At 47.2% G+C, this 14355-nt stretch overlaps 1 protein-coding gene and 1 pseudogene across 1 annotated transcript in view; one reads left to right on the forward strand and one right to left on the reverse strand.

The window, feature by feature from the left end:
* Nucleotides 1–13899, forward strand: part of BUD13 (BUD13 homolog) — a 275859-nt gene extending 261960 nt beyond the window's left edge. Inside the window, exon 11 of the mRNA XM_049621220.1 lies at nt 12846–13899. The gene's annotated coding sequence lies outside the window, so the exon portion shown is untranslated. The remainder of the gene's footprint in view (nt 1–12845) is intronic.
* LOC125915452 (40S ribosomal protein S16-like) lies at nt 11993–12376 on the reverse strand (annotated as a pseudogene).
* Nucleotides 13900–14355: the final 456 nt, after the last annotated feature.

Here is a 14355-nt window from a genome sequence, read left to right on the forward strand (position 1 = left end):
GAGGAGGAGAAGGAGGAGGAGGAAGGAGAAGAGGTGGAGGAGGAAGAGGAGGAGGAAGAAGAGGGGGAGGAGGAGGAAGAAGAGGAGGAGAAGGAGGAGGAGGAAGGAGAGGAGGGGGAGGAGGAAGAAGAGGAGGAAGGAGAGGAGGGAGAGGAGGAGGAAGAAGAGGGGGAGGAGGAAGAGAAGGAGGAGGAAGGAGAGGACGGGGAGGAGGAGGAGGAAGGAGAGAAGGGGGAGGAGGAGGAGGAGGAAGGAGAGAAGGGGGAGGAGGAGGAGGAGGAAGGAGAGGAGGGGAGGAGGAGGAGGAGGAAGGAGAGGAGGGGGAGGAGGAAAAGAGGTCAGGCCTGTTTTGAGGAGCCCTGGGAATGTCCCTCTGGGGACAATATGCTCATCTCTCTGGCCCAGAAGAGGCTTCCTGACAGCCACAGGGCGAGCATCCCTTAGCTGATGTGCAAGGCTAGGAGCAGTTTCCATATTCCCCCCGTGGGGGTCACCGCGTGTGCGCACGCACGCCCACCCGCCCACGCGCCTCCGCTCTGGGGAGCACCTTGATGGTGAGTCAGGCAGAGCTGCCAGCTTCTGACTCTGTCAATCACCTTCGAATATACCAGATAATTGTCTAATATATTGTGTTTTGCCTGCTTTCCCAATTGGAATATAAACTCTATGAAGGCAGAGATTTTTATCTGTTTTGCTTAATAGTCCCCGTTCTTACACCAGTGCCTGGCACATGGTAGGAGCTCAAGAAACATGTGTGGATGGATAAGTGCTTTATGTGTATTCTCTTAATACTTACAACAAACTTACAAGATAGGTACTATCGTTATCCTTATGTTACAGTTAAAGACACTGATGCCCAGAAAGATTAAGCAGGTTTTTCAAGACCGCACAACTAAATGATGGCAGAGCCGATTTTGGAAACTAGTATCAATTTAGAGCCGACACTCTGGTCAATTAAGCTATGCCACTTCATCCAGCCATCTTGCCATCATGTATCCATACATTCCCTCCCTCCCTCTCTCTCATCGTCTCTCAGGCAAAATCCACTCTGTGGACCAGGCACCGTGATGGTCTTATGGATCCAGAGGAAAAAAAATGACACATAACTAAATGATCATTGCCTTCAAGGGGTGCACAGTACAGCAAGACAGACCTCCAAGGGGCCATGTTCAACTTTGTAGGAAAGGAAGCTGGTTCCAAGCATGACTAAGCTGGAAAATTTGGGATGGTTTTCTTTGTGATCCGGCTTCTAGTGATAGTAATCTGTTTTCATGTTGGCTGTATACCACGATAGCCACAGACTCTGCAAAAAATCTCTATATTGGAAGGCAGAAGTCTTATGCAAATATTTTATTTGGTGTCTGACACTGTGTTGGTCCCCTGAAAGCTCTTGGTAGAAATGACAGGAGGTGGGGGATGCTCAGAGCAGATTATCATTCTATTGCTGCTTTATTTAAAGATCGCCCTGGCTGAAAATCACAAGGGAGGAAAATAATCAAATTGTTCTTCTATTTATGCGCAATCCCAAAGGCTGAAGGTTAGGTTTTTTTTTAAAAGTCTTGATCAGTGAAGTGTCCATATAAGAGGATAATTGAACCTAGTTTCTTGGTAAGAGATGGAAGTTTTGTGAAATTCTTTCCTACTAGTGAATTGTCAACACAATTCCATTTGCTATTATTACTTGCGGGAATAATAGTTAACTTATGTGGGACGTTGACACTGTCCCAGGCGTGTGCTAAAGACTGACGTTATTTAATGACTACGACCCCCACCGCCATAGGTAATGATATTAGTTCTTTACACAGAAGGAAACAGACCTGGAGAGGTCTGTAAGGTAAGGTGTTCAATGTAGCCCAGTGCCAGGGATATAGTGGGTGTTCAAACAATGTCAGTGGTCCCCTTCTGGGCCACTCTCCTTAATAGTCCACTCTGGTTGTAGAAACCTTGAACGTGCCTACACGCACCTGGAGCCCGTTAGTATTTGTCATCTGTACCACCTCTGGGGTTAATGAGTTTTATAAGCTGACAGCCAGCTGTGCCAGGTAGCTGTCCTCCCTTTCGGTTGTTCTAAACTACCTATTTCCGGCTTCAAGTGGTGCCTCTGTAGATGCCGTGATTTGGGAGCTGATGAGCACATTCATGCTCATCTTTGATAGTCTTTAATCTTGCAGCTATTTATTGTGCGCCTGCTATGTGCCAGGCCCTGTGTTGCTCTCTGTGGGGACACAGAAGAAATCTTCCCTGACCTTAAGGGGGCTCTTACTCAAAAGACTGATGACTGAACTCTATAATATAGTTGTGAGGAGATGGAGTTTGGAGCCAAATGAGCAGTGGCTACGTTTGAACGCACAGGTTGGGCACTGCACAACTCCAGGTCGTGTCATCTGCATTGGAGGCAATTATGCTCTGTGGAGATGTGCAGTGCACGACCTGCACAACTATGCGTGGTGACCTTGTAGCGGCTGGGGGTAGTGGGGGAAGTGGGGATGGAAGGTGGAATAAGCAACTTACTAATTTTCTTTCAAGTTCTATTTCCTTATCTATAATATGGTAATCCCACTACCTTCCTCACAGAGTCGCCTTGAGGATTAAAGGAGATCATGCATGCTGAGTGAAGATTATAGTGTCTGGCACACAGGGGCTGCTGAGTAAATAGGAACCTCTATCATCTTGTCTTTGCAGAGTCAAGAGTGTGCTTTGCTGTGGAGTGAGCTCTAAATGGGTCTGATCTTATCTGGGAAGGCTCAGGCCTAAAGTCTTACCTGAGAACATGCACGTGCCTTATTGAGTCCTTGGCACTAATCAATAGAAATAGTGTTCTCAACTGCTGCTGGAAGGTTAGAAACCTCATCTGAGGTCCTGGTGATGAAGTGGCTTCATGGAATCCTCCCCATCTCTTTCCTGCAAAGCTTAGACAAAATAATAATAAAAATTACTACTATCGTTGTTATCTAATAAATGCCTGACATTTTTGGTTGCCAGAATCTTTGAACACCCTCCTTAGATTTAGGTACTTCACATAAATTTTGACAATTCTTCCTAGGGTAGAGGCTGCGAGACTTGCACTGTCCGCTTTCCTTCTGGGTGAGGCCCGGCTCATGGCTGAGTTTGAGCCAATCAGTCTCGTCCATGGACACACGCTTTGAGAGCCAATGGCTGGTAGGGGCAGGTGGCCTGGCACAGGGGGATTGGTTTACAGGCTCATGTGTTGTTTGTTTGTCTGAGGATGGCTTCTGGCATCAGATAGAGGCAAAGGGAAGGGGTGGTTTCCCAGGAGACCACCCACAGTGAAGTTAGGCATCTGTCCTGACCTCATGGCTTTGGACACTTTCAACCTCACTGAAGCCTCCTCACCTTTGGCTCTGCCCTCCATTGGGCTCTGCACACCTCCTCTTTTGCCTGAATTTCCTCTTCCTCCCCAGCCTCACTACTGCCCTCTGGGACTCACAGGCAGCCATCAGCAATCCTGCTTTTCTCAGTCTCTTTGAAATTCCCTGCTTCTACCCCAAGGACACCATTTTCTGGAGAGCTGGGCCTGAAGGTGACCTGGGACCCTTCCTTGCTTCACACTGCTGCTTTCATGCTATTGTCAACCCCCTCTCTAAGAACCCCCAGAGTGGGGACTCATGTTCTCCGGAGTTGTGGTTACCTTATGACTCTTGGTGGCCTGCTCTAATTTCTTCTGGATTTTAGCTCCTGGCTCACCGTCACTCCCCAATACCACCTCTCTGAAAAATCTTAGTGGGTTCAATATATATGAGCCTTCTAGTACCTTGGCTTTCCAGTCTTTTGACCTCCTCATCCAGTGTTCTTGTTGTCCACCCTATGCTAGCCACCTTCTCCCTTGGCCTTACCCTACACCTTGTCAATGCCAGTCATGGCCACGCCTCCAAGATATGCATGTTGAGGAGCCCCCATTTTTATTCCCTGACCCCCACTATTCTAGCATACAAGCTCTAGCACTCTGACTCTAACAATCCTTCCCCTATTGGAACATACAATCCCTTGATCCAAACACCCTTTGGGATTCCTGCCCTTCTCAGGCCCTTCCTTTCATCCCTATCCAGCTTAAATTCCAGACTCCATCTTTACAGTCCCTCTTTGACTTACTGCTCAGGTCCTTTGCTCCTTCTCTTTTTGCATTTGAGGAGCAAACTCCCAGCTCTGATGAAGTCCAACTCTCTGCTGATTTTCAGCTTATGTGTGGGCAGCTGCACATGGCGGGAGAAGAAACCTATCCTCATGTGACTGATGTTACTCCCTAGTCACCAACCAGACCTCAGGTGGCCCTGCCTGCTGCCGACAACCTCACTGTATCTTCCCACCTCTCGGTCTTCCACTGTCCCCCGTGGCTGTTCATCCTTTCCCCCTCCTCGATCTCAACTGACTTTAGCTTCTACGTCGCCACCACCGTTTTGACCCACCCACGCACCTGCCCATAAACCTGCCTCTCTCCTGTTTGGGGTGTATCCCCCATGCTCCTGGTCAAGTGTATACTTTCTCCCACCCCCACCAGATTTCCAGGGACGTTACCCTGCAGTTCTTCCTGTTGTCTTCTGTCTTATCAATACCTGCCTCTCTGCAGCATCACTTCTGTCAGCATGGGAAGTACTGTTACCTCTCCTCCTACCTTGAAAAAACTTCTGTCTTGACCCCATGTCTCCCCTTAGCAAACCCCTCAAAGAGTTGTCTATGCCTATGCCTCCAATTTCTCTCCTCCAGTTTTCTCTTCAACCCATTCCAATTAGGCTTCACTACACCTCTGAAACTGCCCTTGTCAAGGTCACAAATGAGCTTCGAGTGGCTATATCCAATGGTCACTTCTTTGTATTCATCAAATTTGGCTCGTTGCCGACATTTGACAGAGCTGTTCCCTAAATATTTCCTTCATTTGCCTTTTAGGACATCACCTCTCCTGATTCTCTTCTACTTGTCAACTGCCTTTTACCTCCCTGTCCTCTCACTGGTGGGTGTCCCAGAACTCAGTCCTCGCACCCCTTCTCTATCTGCCCTACGCAATCACAGCCAGTGCCCTAGCTGCAAGTTCCTAGCAGGGAAGATGACTCTCGAATGTATGTGTCCAGTTCAGCCCTCACCCTTGAACTCCAGACTCCTACCTAGCTGCCTATTCCACATCTCCGCTTGGCCTGCTGGCCCTGCCCTCCAAACCTGCCATAACAAAGTATGGCAAACTGAGTGGCTTGAGTAGCAGAAAGTTCTTGTCTGGCAGTCCTGGAGGCTGGAAGTCTGAATCAATGTGCTGTCAGGGCCCCGGTCCCTCTGAGGAATTAGGGAAGGATCTGGTCCATGTCTCTGTCCTAGGTGTCGGCAGTTCCTTGGCTTATTGGCAGTGTGGCTCCAACCTTCCTGCCAACTCCAACCTGTGTTTGTGAATCCGTGTCCAAATTTTCCATTTTTATAAGGATGCCAGTCTTATTAGAACCTAGTCTAATGACCTTATCTCAACTTGACTACCTCTGCAAAGACCCTATTTCCAAATAAGTCCATATCCTTAGGTATTAAGGGTTGGGGCTTGAACACATTTCTTGTGAGGGACACAATGCAAACTATAACACCTGCACCTCCTGCTGTACCCCATTTTGCTAAGAGGCAACTCCATTCTTCCATCTTCTCAGGTGGGAAATCTTGGAGTCATTGGTGACTTCTTGCTTTCTTACATACTGACCATCAGCATGTCTGGTTGGTTCTACCTTCAAATATATTCAGAATCCAAATACATCTCATCACCTCCACTGCTACCTCCTGGTTCAAGCCACTATCTTTTGTCACGTAGGTTAGTGGCACCAGCCTCCTAACTGGACTCCCTGCTTCTGTCCCTGCCCTCCTGTGATAGCCACACTGACCCTTTAAAAATGTTAGATTATCTCACTGCTCTGCTGAGACCCTCCCACACACCCGTGCATTCCCTAGCACGTAGAATCAGAGCCTGCAGAGCTTTACATGGCCCATCACCTCCGGACTCATCTCTTACTCTTCCTCCTCCCTCCCTCTGCCCTCAACTCTGGCCTCCTTACTCCTTCAGCCTCAGAGTCTTTGCACTTGCTGTTTCCACTGCTTGGAATGCTCTTTCTCTGATAACTGCCTGTTTTGCTCCCCACATTCCCTTTGACCTTTGTCCAATGACACCTGTTATGTGACGTCTTCCTGACCAACCTAAAATTGCAGTCCTCCTACCCTCACTCCTCAGACCCCCTCTCCAACTTTATTTTCTCTATAGTAGTAAGCCACACCTATTATGTATTTTACTTGTGTTTTGTCAGTTTTCCCCACTTGAATGCCTCCTCGGAGACAGGGATATTTATCTGTTTTGATCACTGCCGTATTCCTGGACCTAGAGCAAGGCTGGCGCATAGTAGGTGGTCAGGAAATATTTGTGCAAGGAATTAACTAATTGAATTCACAATAATTATAATAATGGTGAAGTGATGGTGATTTGCAGCTTTCAAAGGATGGTCACCACTTAATTCATCTTCCATGATGAGGTAAATCTTATTATCCTCATGGTGCAGATGAGGAAACTGAGGCTTGCCGTGATCATGTGACAGGTCCCAGGTTGTGCTACTGGCAACAAAGCAAGAACTTGACCTTGGAACCAGACTATCCAGGTTCAAATGTTCGATCTGACTCTTTAGGTGCATCCTTAAGCATTCATCTCTTGAAGCCTCAATTTCTTTTTAAATAAAATGGGAGTAATAATTCTCATTCCGTAGAGGTATTGAGAAAATTCATTGAGCTAATTCTAGGGAAGTGACTGGTACATAGTAAGCACTTGATAAATGTTAGTTTTTATTGTTGTTATTTGCTCCCCCCATTTGTTACTGTTATTGTACCTCCTGGTGAAGCAAAGAATAAAAATTGTGGGTAAGGGATTCTCTTTCAGCGCTTATTTATTTATTTATTTATTTAAATATTTATTAATTATTGAGAGAGTGAGTGAGCAGGGGAGGGGCAGAGAGAGAGGGAGAGAGACAGAGAATCCCAAGTAGGCTCCATGCTGTCAGTGCAGAGCCTGACTCAGGGCTCGAACTCAAAACCATGAGATTATGACCTGAGCCGAAATCAAGAGTCGGACGCTTAACCAACTGAGCCACCCAGGCACCCCTCTTTCAGCACCTTTATGTTCTTTTGGCATCAGCTCAGGACCCAGCTCCCACATTCTCCTGAGGCCTGGAAATTAAGAATTAAAAAAAAAAAAAAAAAAAAAAGAAGAAGAAGCAGGTCCCGTCTAGCCTCTGCCTCAACAACTGCATGTTAGTGTGAGTGTTAGCGTTAGTGTGTATGCAGGTGAGTGTGTTGCTTGTGCCTGTGTGTCTTTATTTTCCATTTACCTAGAAAATTGATAGATTTCCAATTTAGAGCAAGGGGGGACTGGGAGGGAGAAGGAAAATGGAGCTGCCCATCAAAATTAGCAGGGAAGTGGGGAAAGGTCATTTGATCACAGCCTGGCTGCGCTCTGAATTAACCTGCATAACTGAGACTTGTTGAGCGCGCAGCTCTTTAAGGCGCATATTAACACCAGGAGGGAGGCAAGGAGATGCCCGGAGAGAAGGTCAATTTGTGCTTGCTCAGATCAGCAGGGCTCCTGCACACACTTGGCTGCAGAAGACAGCTCTGGGCCGCTGGGGTGAGGAGCAGGGGAGGAAAGCCTGGCATCGGGAGGAGGTCCTGGTGCCTCTCCCAGGGCTGTCTCTGGAATCTGGCTGGGCCTGGGAGAGCCCTGGCACGGGGAGCTGGGAGGGGCTTCCCCCGGTGCAGGAGCAGCAGCAGAAGGAATTAGGGAAGTGAGCCTGCCATCCCGTTGTGGCAATTGCAGATTCATTAATCGTCAGCAGGGAGAAGAATGGAGGCATTTATATGATAAAGATGCTGGGAAATTAGAGGGAGCAGCAGTGCTGTTTACTGTTTTTATTTTATTTTTATTATCATTAAATTGCTTCAAGTCACCTGTAATTTTCCTAGGCTGTCACAATTACAAATCTTTGAGGATTACACAAGTCACGCACGTTCAGAAAGGTATAATTTAAACTTTCAGAGGTCTGAGGGCCTCAGCTCTTTTTCATTACCTCCCTGGCAGTTGGCCCTGGTGGGTTGAATTAGGTAACCCTTCCCCTCCCCTATCACAGGGCGGGTTCCAGCCCCTAAGCTTTGTGATTCTACCTCCAACTTGGGGGCATGGTAGCCCAAGAGCCAGCTGTGCCCTGGAGAGAAGAAGCATGTCCTGGGGCCAGGGACCTATATGCATATTCCCACTTTGCTCCAGAATGGCTGTTTGCCTGTGGGTAAGTCACTTTCCCTCCCTGTGTCTCCATTTCCACATATGTAACATGAGGATATTTATGTGTAACTTGCAAGATTATGGTTTGGCTTACATGAGACTATGGTTCCTTTGTTTTGACACCAATTCTCTGACACCAACTGAGTTTCCTGCAATTCAACTTAATTTTGGTACTACCCAGAATTAGGGTCAGATCCCAACGTGAAGGCCAAGGTCCCCAACAAGACTGCCCTAACCTCAGATATCAGCCACAAATGGGGTCCCTGTCCTACCTGCACTCCTGTCTGATGTGGCTACAAATCCAGGGGTTCCCACCACCTCCCTTTGGGTTTGATGATTTGTTTGAACTCTCTGAAAACACTATACTTATCATTACAGTTTTATTATAAAGGCTACGCCTCAGAAATAGCCCAATGGCCTCAGGGTGGGGAGCGGCACAGACTTTCCATTCTCTCTCCTTGTGCAATCAGGTCAGATCACCCTTAGCACGTCAGTGTGCTCACCAACAGGAAGGTCCACTGAGCTTCAGTATCTGGAGGTTTGAGGAGTTTCATTATGTAGACATGGTTGATGAAATCAATGGCCATATGATGGAATTCAATCTCCAATCCCTCTGCCCTCCACAGAGGTTGTGGGGTGGGACTGAAAGTCCAGTTCTTGGCCATTCTGGCTTGGCCAGCCCTTCCCTTGGAACTGTTTAAGGGCCTGCTGTTAGCACAAACTCAGGTACGAATAGAAGGAGCTTGTTATGAATAACGACAGACACTCCTATCTGGGAAATTCCAAGGGTTTTTGAAGCTCTGTGCCAGGAACTAGGGACAGAGATCAAACATTTTGTTTTGCTGTATCTCCAGTTGTCAAGTTATAGTTTTATTCAGAATCACCCCAGAGCATATTAAAAGTTCAGCTTCCAGGGTCCTGGCTCTCCAGGTGATGGATAACAATAGGTCTGGGCAGAGACCTACAAATTTGCATTTCTCACATGCTCCCAGGTAATGTTGACGCTGGTGGTCTATGGATCATACTTGGAGGAAAGCTGATATAATATAATGTACAGTAATATGCATGAAATTGCTCTGAAAGCTGTAACATTCACCCCACACATTAGGCATTATCATGAGGACGGTCTCCTCCTCTGAACAGATCTGATTGTTGGATGTGTTAAATACAATTGTAATTAAATATCAGAGCCGAAGGAATCACCTTAGGGTGTCTAGTTCCCTGGAGCTCCTGGAAGGTGTTTCAGGGATTGGGAAGAGTTGGAAGGTGAGATCAGAAACAGGAGTGCACCAGGCCTCATGGGGATTAGAGCTGGACTGTTTGCAATGCTCCCTTAGTGATTCCCTTCCCCAGCTCTTCCCTCCCCGTTTATGCCAGTGATAGTGAGCCCCACATACTGCCTCCCCCAAACTCCTAGGCTGAACGTAAAGTGCAGCCTGGGTCCTCTACACATCTGGGTCCTCAGCCAAGACCCCAAAACTTCCACAAACTTTCTAATTCAGCCTCTCCCACTGTGGTCTCCCAAAGAACCACCTGCAGAATGATGCTGAGCTGGTAATCTTTGGGGGTTGGGCCAAAGAATTAGCATTTTTAGTAAGTTCCCAAGGACCCTGAACCCTTCCCCTTAGCAGATGGCCTTGCCTCTACCTTGCTGGGGAACCTAATGCAGGCTCAGAAGGGTCGTCTTTCTCATTGGCAGGTAGTAGGCCCTCTGTGGATGTTTATGAATGAATGAGAATATCCATGAATAGATTCGCCTTTCCTTCTCCCCAACTTAAAGTTCTTTTGTGTCTTCCTTTGTCTTCCCACTCCCCACCGTGTATCCTGACCAAGGGTCTCTGGAGGCCTTCTCGCCTCATACAGGACCTTCCTCCCCCCTTGCTCTATCTCGTGTGTCTTTGGTGTCTTTCTTTCCACAGCTCCTTCTACGTTCCCAGCTTGCCCCAGCCCTCCTTTCAAGGTAACCTCCTGGTCTTTCTTTCTCCATGTCTCTTGCCAACTTTTGCTACTCTTCACTTGGATTCATGGCATCTCCACTTCTCACTTCCTCCCACCCTCCCTCTCCCTCACTTCTGCATCCAGTCTGTGGCTCAGTCCTCTTTCTTTTACCTCTGATCTTTTTCTTAGAGCCATTTTTATCTTTCCTTCTTCGCATGACTGCCTATGCCAGACCTTCATTTGCTCAAGTTGTGTCCACTAAAATAGCTTCTACTCTAATGTCTGCCCTCCAAATTATGCTGGACACTTGGCCCAGTTGTTCATTTTAAGTCTTAGCTCTTTTCCTACCATTACCCTATTCAAAATGTTTTTCTGACTCCACACTGTCAGCAGAATGAGATCTGCAATTTTTAGCCTCCACAAATTGACCCCTACTTACTTTTCCAGATTTACCTTCACTCTCCTAAGCTTTCAGTGTTCCCAAAATTCTAGATCCCTATGCTCTTGGAGCTGAACACTTGGGGCATTCTCTTGCTTCCTCATCCTTATCTTTGCTCTTATCTCAACATTACTGCTTCCCCTCAAACTGTCCAATACCTTCAACTACAATGACACCTGTTCCAGGAAGCCTTCCATCATCCCCAGACTTAAGGGCACCCTTGGAATCTCCATGGCCCACCTCTGGTCTCTTCTCTGCTTTGCTTTGCGGTTATCTATATGCATGTCTTAACTTCTGAGATTATCAGCTCCTTGAAGGCGGGTAATGATGTCAGTAACAGAATGTTCAATGACAGGATCTGCTATTATTGACTGAGCACCTACTATGAGTAAGAGGTCCTTCACGTACAATGACTTTAAAACTTATCACCATACTCTGATTTGCTTATCACCTCTATTTTAGAGATATGAGAACAGAGGCTTAGAGAGGTAAAGACCAAAAAGGTGACAAGTGGCTGGGATGAGGTTCAAACCCAGACTAAGTCTAAACCCATTTTCTCTCTATTCTACAATCCAGCTCCTGAGACAAAGAAGAAAGCCCACCTTATTGAGCAACTACTATGTGCTCATGCTGGCAGGAGTCTAAAACTGAACAGGCCAATCCCATGAAAGAAAATACATGAAAGTGACTAGCACAGTGTCCGGCACACAATAGGTGCTCAGTATAAATCTCACTGAGTAATGGATCAACTCAGGGTCTACTTCTGCACCAGTGTTTGCTTCCAGAGTAGTGGCTGTGTGTGACCCCAGGGAGCTGTGGAAGGAAGCCTCAGCTAAATGCAGTTCTGATGTCCTTGAGCAAATCTCTCAGCCTCTCCAACCCCATTTCCTCACAGTGAAATGAAAAAACCAGATGATGTTTTTTTCTAAGGTCTTTCTGATTTTAAGAGGTGGGGGGGGGTCAATGAGTGGTAAACAGCAAAGTGAATAAAACTGGGAGGGGTTTTTTTCTTCCCTCCTTCTTTCCTTCCCCTTCCTTCCTTCCTTCCTTCCTCCCTCCCTTTCCTTTCCTTTCCTTTCCTCTTTCCTTTCCTCTTTCTTTTCTCTCTTTTCTTTTCTTTTTTCTTTCCTCTTTCCTTTTCTCTTTCTTTTCTCTCTTTTCTTTTCTTTTCTTTTCTTTTCTTTTCTTTTCTTTTCTTTTCTTTTCTCTTTCTTGTCCCATGGCAATTGTTCATTATAAAGGCAAACACTGCTCCTTAACAGTAGGAGAACAGGCACCAGGACCACCAAACTTTTTGGATTTGCAGTGCAGGGGATCAGCTACCAGCAAGGTCAGGTTGTGCTGGATGAGGATGTCTTTGAGCTCCTTCTTGGAAGCCTCATCCATGTATTTCTGATAATAGGCCACCGGGGCTTTGGAGAGGGACTAGCAGATTGCCTAAATCTGGGCCACATGACCACTACACGGACTTGGACGTCCACCCAGGCAAATCGCTCCTTGTCCAGAAGCAGAACAGGTTGCCGTAGCTTGTGCTACAGTGTGTGTGGCTCGATCGTCTCCAGGGGCCACCCATTCACCTTGATGAGACTGTTCCCCCTTTGCTGTGCACCACGGTCATGGCTGTCTTCTTGTGTCCAAAGACCTGCATGGACCACGGAGGAGCCTTGTACAGCATGGCTGTGAACGTTGATTATTTTCATACTTTAGATCCTTCCCTCAGCAAGGGCATTTCTCTGGTTTTTAGGAAGACAAGATAATTCCCTTCTTGGAGGCTGGGATTCTGGGGCCAAAGTCCCCAGCTCTCCCAGGCTGGCAGGGAATGCAGGGTCAGAGGACAAACAGCTACTCCTTCCCGATGCATGGAGGTGCGCTACTTGGGGCACCGAATTCTGTGGGATCTGGCCATGGTTGGTAGAGAGTTAATTAATGTCTGCAGGGCGAGTTAGCAGAAATAACAACTGCTTTGATTAAGGGAGAGAGAGGGCTATGAGCTTTGATTTCAGCAAAATGGACAAAGCTGGGATAGCAAATCATCCATTGTGTTTTCTTTGCTGGGCCCACTGTCCTGGCTTTCGTCTGTCCTGACTGCTGACCCCTCTGGTGTCCCCTAGGAAATGAGTCTCCCTGCCCTGTTGTGCATTATGAGGACCCTGGGTTTTGTTGTTGTTGCAGATGAGAGGATCAGTACTGCCGTGGGCTCTGTGAGTGTGGATTTGGAGAGGGACCCAAGATGCCTGGGGAGAGGCAATGACGGCAGAGCTGATGAAGCTGGCTGCAGTCAGGAGAGAGACACACGACATACCGCGGGCACTTAGTGTGGCTCACCCTCCAGAGGTAAGTGTGTTCCCTGCTTGTTCTCATTTACTCTGCTCACCTATTCTAGGAGGAAGGGTGAATGCAGGAGGATGGAAAATATTGAGAAAAGAAGAAGAAAGAGGGAACTACAAACGGTGGGTTTGAGAGAGGAAAGGTTTGAGTCCAGTGGTCCTCAGACTTGTGGAGACTGGCCACTGGAGGCCTCTGATGCTAACATGTATTGAGCCCTACTAAGTGGGAGGCGTGGTGCTAAGGAGCACTGAATGTGCCAGTTGGCGGGAACGTCCTGGTAATTGCACATGGCGGGAGGTTTTCTCATAGGAAGCGACTGAAGCCCGGAGAGGATAAATTCTTTACCCAAGTCACACTGCTGGTGAGAACTGCCACACTTTGAACACAGTTCTGTCCCACACCTAACTTTCATGCTGGTTCCACACACCAGCACTGCCTCTCTCTTTGTAGAACGTCGCCAAATGCTGATAGGTCCAACCTTGGTATAAAGCACACTTCTAACCCCCAAGGGCAGGGGAGGAGGACGGGGAAAGAGTGGGTGAAGGAGTGGGAGATAGGGTACTTGCTGAGTACTTCAAAGCGCCTGCCACTTGGGTAGTCCCTCCGCGTGTATTTAATTTCATTTAGTGTTTATAAAACCCGGGTGGGAAAGGCATAATTGCCCACATTTTGCAGATGAGTGTACTGAGGCCCAGAAATGGCAATTGATTTGCTGAAGGTCACAGAGTTAGTACGTGGTAGACCAAGGATTCCGATCCAGATGGGCCCAACTTCAAAGCCCGGGCTAATTAAAAATATAATTTTGTACTAAATCAAGTAGCATCGCATACAAGATTCTATTAAAGGCAAGCTGTAGCAGAGGCCAACATTTAAAAATAAATTTGTAGTTGAAAAATTTATAATTAAGGCAATCATCAATTAACTTATTTTTCTGGGAATAGAGAAAGGTTTGCGGTTACTGAATCATAGCTGCCGAGGAATCTGGAGCCTCATCTAAGAACCGTGGAGTGTGTTCAGTAAAGCAGGAGTTAGAGAGGGAAGCTCAGGGAAGCTGACCCAGGCTGCATGCCCAGAAAGGGGCCTTGTTCAAGAGCTTTCTGGGCATGAGAGCAGGCGGGAAGCACAGCCAGGGTAGCCGCTGCCTGGGAGAGTAGTTTTGGCTTCAGTCTAGGCTGTACATAGTATCTGCCAGAAAGAATCATATGATCTCAGAAAACAGGGACTGGGAACAAACTAATTTGATCATTTGTCTTCCCTGCTCAATAACCTTCAACGGCTCCCCATTGTGTCCCAAATAAACCCACAAGCCTTACCTTGACATTCAAAACTCAGCATAATCTCGTCCCAATTTACA

The sequence above is a fragment of the Panthera uncia genome, chromosome D1, assembly GCF_023721935.1.
Source record: "Panthera uncia isolate 11264 chromosome D1, Puncia_PCG_1.0, whole genome shotgun sequence".
Lineage (NCBI taxonomy): Eukaryota > Metazoa > Chordata > Mammalia > Carnivora > Felidae > Panthera > Panthera uncia.